Below are 8,454 nucleotides of genomic sequence, written 5' to 3'. Positions count from 1 at the left end.
AGGCCCGTCCCGACCGCGCCTCGGCCCGCGGCCTCGGCCGGGCCCCGCGGGGCGCCCCGGGCTGGGCGCGAAGGCAGCGCAGCGCCTGGCGTGTGCCCGCGGGGGATCCTGAGCGAGGACCGAACGGGTGTCTCCGTGTCGGCGTACGGTTTGATAGCGAAAATACCGACATCGCTGGGCGCTGTTCACAGGCCGGTCATGAGACCGAGTGTAACGAGAGAACAGGAGCATCTGGGCCGTGTTTTCATTAATAATCTAGAAATAGGCATAGAAAACGTCTATTTCTGATGAGACACTGCGGTCGGATCAGCGACCGCTGAAAAGACAGACAAACGTACCGATACAGAGCAATCCCACTGATGTTGTGAGCGTACCTAGGCGTTAAAGTGCACAATGGAAAGCTGCCTGGCCGAAAAGGACCTGGGGGTGTTAGTAGATAGCCGGCTGAACATGAGCCAGCAGTGTGCCCAGGTGGCCAAGAAGGCCAACAGCATCCTGGCTTGTATCAGGAATAGTGTGGCCAGCAGGAGCAGGGAGGTGATTGTCCCCCTGTACTTGGCACTGGTGAGGCCGCACCTGGAATACTGTGTCCAGTTTTGGGCCCCTCAATACAAGAAAGACATTGAGGTGCTGGAGCGTGTTCAGAGGCGGGCAACGAAGCTGGTGAAGGGTCTGGAGAACAAGTCTTATGAGGAGCGGCTGAGGGAGCTGGGGTTGTTTAGTCTGGAGAAGAGGAGGCTGAGGGGAGACCTTATCGCTCTCTACAACTGCCTGAAAGGAGGTTGTAGTGAGGTGGGTGTTGGTCTCTTCTCCCAAGTAGCTAGCGATAGGACGAGAGGAAATGGGCTTAAGCTGCGCCAGGGGAGGTTTAGACTGGAAATTAGGAAAAATTTCTTTACGGAAAGGGTGGTCAGGCATTGGAACAGGCTGCCCAGAGAGGTGGTGGAGTCACCATCCCTGGAGGCGTTTAAAAAACGGGTAGATGTGGCACTTCGGGATATGGTTTAGTCTGGTCTACCCTTGATTAGTCTAGAGTGGGCTTGGTAGTGTAGGTTAAAGGTTGGACTGGATGATCTTAAAGGTCTTTTCCAACCTAGATGATTCTATGATTCTATGAATGTACGCTCAGTTTCCGCTTCGCCCCTCAGAACAAGAAATCCGGGCCGTGTCTGCAGGATTGAAGTGACAGAGAGGGACTGAGGAGGCCTGTAGCGTCCAGGTATCTCCAAAGGCAACAACAGCAAAAAGGAGAACGTTTCTGTGGTTGCATCAGCAGGAGCAAGCGTAAGGAGGTATTTTACTTCCATAAAAGTTTTGGTGAGAGTTAATACTGAAATGGTATATATGGTTCTAGAGTCTGGAGTTGTATAGGGTCTGCAGGCTTCTAAGAAGAGCCACCACCGTTATTCGATGGCTGGAGAAAACGCCCTTCCCTCAGTGAAAGGCTGAAATGCCCGGTCTGTTCAGCTCATAAAGGAAGGCCGGAGGTGACTTGATGACAACATGTAACTAATTTGAAAGGAAAATAGCATGAAGTACTCGAAACATAAAAAACATTGCACCACCCAGTTGACTGGAAGCTAAAGGTACAATTACCTTTAAAAGCGGTTTTTTTTTTTTCTCTTGGTTTCTTCAGATCAGGATAGTGCCTTTTTAGAAGCTATTTCAACACATGCTATCATTCGAGCACGTGCTGCTACGTACAGGAAGACAAGCCAGATCTCGAAACCGCTGATCTTTAACTCTTATAAATTGGAAATTCTCATTAATTGCGTCCTTAAAACTGGATTTGTCTTCACCCCAAAATAGAGGGTTTTTTTCTATGTTTGACGGAAGAAGCTCTTTTATACTATATCGAGGACAAAAATGGTATAAGCGGGACTTCTTCCTGCTCTCTTACAGATTACAATTTTTAAACAGTACAGTTTGCAGTTCATAAAATGATTGGTGCTTGGAGGCATATCTGCATAATAGCACGTTAGCACTATTTAAAACAATGTACATCCAGTTGTCAAGATTTTGTTCTCTCTGTATTAGGAGATCCAGGCAAGTTCCGGTATGGTTGTGCCGTACCTGAACGTTTCTAACGTATCCAGTACTTTCCTCTAACCCATGGGCAGCAGAGTAGCTACCAGAACTGTAGCTCTTCATTAATCCTTACAAGTTAGGAGCTGTTTGTATGTTGTAGTGCGGTATTACAGTGTATTCATAGAACTGAGCTGTATTATTTACAGAGTATAAAGCTATACCACAGTGATATCATTCTTACAAGGTAGTTGATACCATGTGTTTTATCAGATATGATACATAGAATTTTCGTGTCGCTTATGGCCAAATGAAGGCATGTAAATTTAAGACAGTTCTTCATCGCAAATGCCGTAGAATTTGTTTCCCTGACTTAGTAACAGAAAGAAAAGGCAACTTGATCAGCTTTTAACTAAGCCAAACTCTGTTGCCGTTAGCATTGAGCCTTTCAGCTGTGATTCCTAGTGGGAAGCTGTGACTGTCCTTGGGGAACAGTTAGGGAAAATGGGTGTAACTGGAGATTTTCTCACCATGCCGGTGCCGTGGGCAGCGGTCGGTGCTCTGTAGTGGATGGCAGGGCTTGTTGGAAAGGTGAGGTTTCTAATAAGCAGTATAGCTAGACATGCCTTGGGGCTTATAAAGGGGCTGCCTGTCTTCAAGGCAAACTAATTTAGAGTTGGAAGAGCCACTGGCGCGTCCTGCAGCCGTGCTGGGCTCGTCCAGGAGGTGGTGGTGGTGCTGCGCAACACGTCTGCACGCCAGCCATGCTCAGCTAGCAACGCGGGAAGCTTACTCTGTTGTAGGTCCACAGTTATGTCTCTTTTTTACAGTCTGATGCATTATTTTTATAGTGAGAGCTAACGGTAACATATAGCTGAAGTTATTTTTGAAGATTGCCAGGACTATCCAGTCTTTTGAAATGTGTGCAAGTTAAATAAGTACGCTTAAATCAGCAATATTCTGCAATCCTTAATGTGAAATCCCGAAGCAGCTAAGGGTCAGAGATCGGAGCGCTCAGCAGCAACTAATGCCGTAAAGACAATTAGATCCAAATGGTTTAATGTCCCTGTTTCTTAACTTTGCATGGATGGATTGTTGTGCTCAGCACAGGGACCTAGTTGCTAGCAAAAAATTGGCTTCTGCAAACAAAAGAGTTTGTCCTCATGACAAATCTAGGCCAAAATGGAGACACTGGATTTTTTTAGGCTTTTCTGGTAGGCTGCCGGCCTGGCAGGCATTGCCCTGTTAGTAGGGCAGTATGTCAGGCTTGAAAGTCGTTGGTATGTTCATTTGGATCAAACCATCAAGAAAATATCATGAGAGGGTTGTTTGCCTGAAGATGTGGGGTTGTTTTTCTTTCAGTTCACCTGTGCCTTTAAGCAAAATTGGCTTTTTTTTCTTTTTTTTTTTTTTACCATTTGTCACCATGGGCAGAGCTGTCAACTTTGTACATAGATGCAATTATGTGATATTTCTCATTATGAGGCTTTTTTTTGTTGTTGCTCCTGCAAAATTTCTCTAGGCTGTATTTTTTTCCTGCACTGGCTGTTTGGCTCTGGCTGAACTTTGGAAAGCTTCAACAGTTTGACACTTATAAAATCAAGTTATAGAAAGAAATGCTGACTGGCCAGGCACATGATTAAAATACACAGCTATTCTGTTGAGAGGTTCAAGCACCTCTTCATTTTAAAGCACGGGCTTGAAACTTTTTGGGGAAGTTCTGCTTGTTTTGAAAGGCTTCACTTTTTGCTGTTTTACTCTGCTGATATTTGGCCTAATTGTAAGGTTTTTAAATACCTGTTTACACAGAAGTTTGTGTGGAAGTGAAGTCAGTTAAGTGAGCATGTGCACATTTCTAAACATAATTTAACTCTCTGTAATAGCGGTAGCCAACACGGATTGTGGTGCTAAGCAAAGACACCGAGAGCTCAAACATGTTGTGTGCTCTGAATGATTGCGGTAATTATGCCCCATCAGTGAAGAAGGCTCAGTGACTAAAACTGAGGAGGAAAAGTGAATCAGAACTGGATGAGGAGTAAAAGCCAGGGTGGGGCAAGCATGGAGATAAAGAGAAAATGTCAGAATTGGGAATAACGGACCGAAAGCTTGCATCTGTTAGGACGTGATCTGCTTCAGAAGGGTCTGAGGCTCTTGGATTTCCATTCCCCTGCAACTGACGGCTTGTGAGAGCTGACAAAATGCCGGCTTACGTGGGAAATGACAGCCTGCCAGTGTGATCATTTACTTTACTGGCACAAGCAGCAGGTCCGTTTGATGGGTCTTAATCAGGGCTGCGCAACATGCAGTTTGTCAGATGGTATTTTCAGCTTAACGTGAGTCTTCAGTTGGGAGCAATATGCCAACTCAAGGTGTGACTTCTTTCTCAGAGGCATTCTGCCATCTGCGTCAGAGAGCATGTCAGTGCTGGAGGCCTGGGGACTTCAGAAGGAGGCAGCTGGAGATGCTGGTTCTTCTCGGGGTGCCGGGAAGTCTGTTGCTGAGATTCCTTACAGCCAGAAGGGGTTTGAATGGCAGGAAAGTTGAGAAGATGAGGGGAGTTTGGAAAGTAGGGAGCAAGGGCCGTTGCAGTGGGCAGAGGAGCCTGGGAGGATTAGGAGAGGAGCTTGAAGCAGCGAGCCAGCAGCGTGGGAGGTTTGGGAAGCAGGAACTCGAGGTTAATACAGGAACAGTGTGGGGGTATTTTGTGTTTGTATGTGGGGAGTGACCTGGGAAGTAAAGAACAAGGCGGACTGCTGTGATGGATTGCGGGGTTGCTATGGGGGAGAGGAGACCTAAGTGCTGCAGGGGGATATTAGGTGCAGCTGACAGCAGTGATGCCGGCGTGCCTTTTCCCCAGCACCGGGTTTCTGCCAGCCCTGTGCCACGCACCGGCTGGGGTTTGTGGCAGCCGGTCAGCAGTCACCCACAAAGAGCTGGGTGGCCGCCCTGCGTCGGTGAGCCGCGCTGCTGTGTCCCGCAGCTGTAGCTCGGCGCTGGCAGTCAGTCTTTGGAGGTCCACCCACACAGGAGCTGCATGCTCCTGGTCTAAGCACTCTGTTCAGAACACAGGATTTACAGTAATCAAGGATGTGTAGTTAAAAATAGGCTGTTGTTTGTACGTCCTGTATCTCTGCTGAATTTTAAAGGAAAGTGAGCTGAAAGAAGAGGAAGAGAGCTTTGCAAGAGGGCTACTGAATACCACCATAAAGATCTGGATTTACTCTCCTTTGCAGGAGTAGCTACATAGTATGAGTGAGGCAGACCTGGAAAAAAGGAAAAAAGAAAGCTCAGAGTGTAAACTTAGAGCTAATTGCCCAATGGGACTTGTCACTGAAAACTGACCAAAGAAGCTCTAATTCAGCTGGAGGTAATTTTGCTGCCACTGGGGCATGGTTAGATTGCTTTTAGGAATTGTCACGCATTCCCAGGTCTTGAAAAATCATAGCTTCTTGGCATGGGACAGCTACCACTCCTGATCAGTGTTACTTAGGCCATATGAGTAGTTTTTTGGGGGCGGTCAAAAATAGCAAGAAGCAATGTGAAACAGTGATACTTATTTATAAAGAGGGTTCTGATTATTTGCTGCCTCTCCTGAAGTTAACGAGATCAGAACTTTAATTAGTCACTCGCACACCTTTGGACATCTGTATCTCTGTTTCTTTGCCCTCCCGTAGAACAAGGGATGATAAAGCTACCTTATGTGGTAGAAAAGAATGCTTAAAAAATGCTGCAACATAGTACTGATGAATATCAAATGAAAGCCAGTAAGAAAGTGAAGAATTCTCTCTTTAAAATAGAATTTGAGGAGCCCGTGGCAAATAGTGAGTTCCGCTGACATAGAACCAGATTGTGAATGTCTGGCATCAGAGCAGTATCAAGGACTATTGAAGTCTGACTTTGCCATGCCAGGTTCTACTTCCATCCTGTGAACCTAGAAGTTGCCCACAGTTAACATTTTTAATGCTGAACTATGATAAGGGTATTTTTGCTAACTACACTGTACATGAACCTTTAAAAACATTAACTGTGCTATAGTAGCGGCAAAAGTCACATGCATCAATGTGCTTTCTTCACCAATATAAACAACATGTACAACATTGTGCATAAAATGCAAAATACGCACATCACTGTTCCAGACTTTTCCATCGTTCATTTCACTGACAGACTTTCAGACACATTTTCCTAAAGTGAGAGAATTTCTGGTATGCACATAGCGGTGAGAGATGGCAACCACCCATCCTGTTGCGTGAACGAACTTGTTAAATGTTCCCTTCTACATCATGTTAGTCACTACTTGAGCAGTGAGACTGCTTTCATGTGGTTTAGCATCCTGTTCCTGGTAATCAGAGTGTTGTCTCGCATCCTACAGCTGATCCAATGCCTAGAGAAACTGAAAGTCCTTCTACAGATGTTTCCTCTGAAAATGAAACTGAAATGTCTCTTACAGTAATTGTCTTGCATGTCATTGCAGCTGTCTCCAAATGAAGTCAGTTTGGATCCTTGGCCAGCAAATGGTGCTTTGCAGAGGCTACTAATAAAAGAAGAGGGTATCAGATGGGCACTTAGAACTCTCTTTACCAATGTTTCTATTTATATGTCACTTGAAGGAAAAAAAGATGTGGAGCTACTGGTTGATATTTCTTTAAATGCTAAATTTCATATAAAAAATATTGTGATATCCATCTTCATGTGACATGGAAACCAAGATGACAGGTTACCAAGAGTATACTAAGATACAGGAGATTTGGAAGCCTAACTACGTGATTCTTGTTCACACAGAGGTATCAACACCATGTTAGGGCTCTGGGATAATTTTTACTCGTTGTGTATTGGCTAAAAATCTATGGGAGGTTTTTGGTTGGTTGTTTTTTTTAAGTTTTCTTTCAAGTTTTCTAGCAATTTCACCTTAATCTTCTTAAGTGCAGTGCTATCTACATCCTTTATTTACAGAGGAGAAAAGGTATAGTTGATACGTCGTGCTGCTTCGTACGCTGGATTTTTTTCCATGAGGATTTTGATTCCCCGTGCTATGCTTCCTTTGAGAGAAGGTTTCGGTTCTTCAGTGTAGTTATACATGCAGAGTCTTTCCAAAGCTTTAGAGCTGCAGGAGCATTTAGAACTTAGCTTGGTACTTTGTTGACTCAGGGATAGGTGATGGATTCTGATTAGGTCCCCTTGAAATTATAGGGATGTTTGTCCTCATCTTGGTCAAGCCTATTCACATAATTTGGTGAGAGAGTAAAATATGCTGTTCAATGGCATTCAACCCTGTACTGTTACCAGTGGAGGGAGCTTAAGACAAAAAGCAACCAATGTCAGTGGGAACAAGATGATGTTTATTGTCAGTGACTATTATAACGGGTATTATTTAATCCTATTGCAGTATCTTTTGAATTTGGCAACCGAGCCTATAATCACACTAATTATTGAGATGCAGCCTGCTTTTCTCTGAGTTTTTAGTTTTGTGCCAGGTAACGTGCTGAGCTTTTGCAGGAGACATGCAGGCAAGAGCATGTGTAGACAAACACCTGTTCTTCCTGTGTTTGGCAGGAGGATTTGATGTGTAGTTTTTAATTGAATGTGGGAAGACACAGTGGTTTACAGCATAAGTAAAGATGGACAGCTAATCAGCTGAAGTGCGGCTGAGAGCTGAGCCTTCTGAGTTTGAAGACTTGGTGGGTTTTTATGTTTGCTTATTTTTTTAAGCGTCAGTCTCAGAATCTCCTTGGGATTTGCCAGTCAAGCAAATAAACATGAAAAGCTAAATATGGATCCAAACTGCTGCAAGCAGTGCTGATCTATAGATTTTATCTAGAGCCACAAAGTAGATGTCTTATGTGTCTAACTTTGTTCCCTTTTTCTATCCTCCCTCCCACACCTGATGAAACTATTTAGCTTTGAAATGTTGGAAGGCCACATACCAAGCAGCAGTGGGCTTGTTTAAACATCATTTTCTGGTATTAGTTTTATAGATCCAGATATGACTAATAAGGAAGTTTCTTCATTCAGCATTTGTGGATGACCAGTTTGTGCTGGTATGAGGAACAAAGCTGGTATGAGGAGGTTGTGTCACCCAGGGAGCAATTCAATCCCCGGAGTGAGTCATGACACTGATATCTTAAGCCACAGGGATAAAACATGGTAGCAAAACTCAAACGTAGGGTTTTTATCTTCTGCCTTTTTTTGGAGATATTCCCAAGCAGGCTTATTTCACTAACACTCCTGGTGCTAATATGTCTAGATTTAGGGCATTCATTTGGGTTCTCCACCTCCCTTTTATTGTAGTAGAATGAAGATGGTAACTGCACGGTAAATCAGAATAGTGAGCGTAGGAAATACCATTTGTGTATCTCTAGATGAGTTCTCATAGTACATTTCTCCTTTTTTTAGTCACTTTGGGGATTCGAATATACATTGCCGCAGTAGAGA

The sequence above is a fragment of the Pelecanus crispus genome, chromosome 10, assembly GCF_030463565.1.
Source record: "Pelecanus crispus isolate bPelCri1 chromosome 10, bPelCri1.pri, whole genome shotgun sequence".
Lineage (NCBI taxonomy): Eukaryota > Metazoa > Chordata > Aves > Pelecaniformes > Pelecanidae > Pelecanus > Pelecanus crispus.
The sequence above is the reverse complement of the archived record's forward strand: the minus strand, read 5'-3'. Positions refer to the sequence as shown.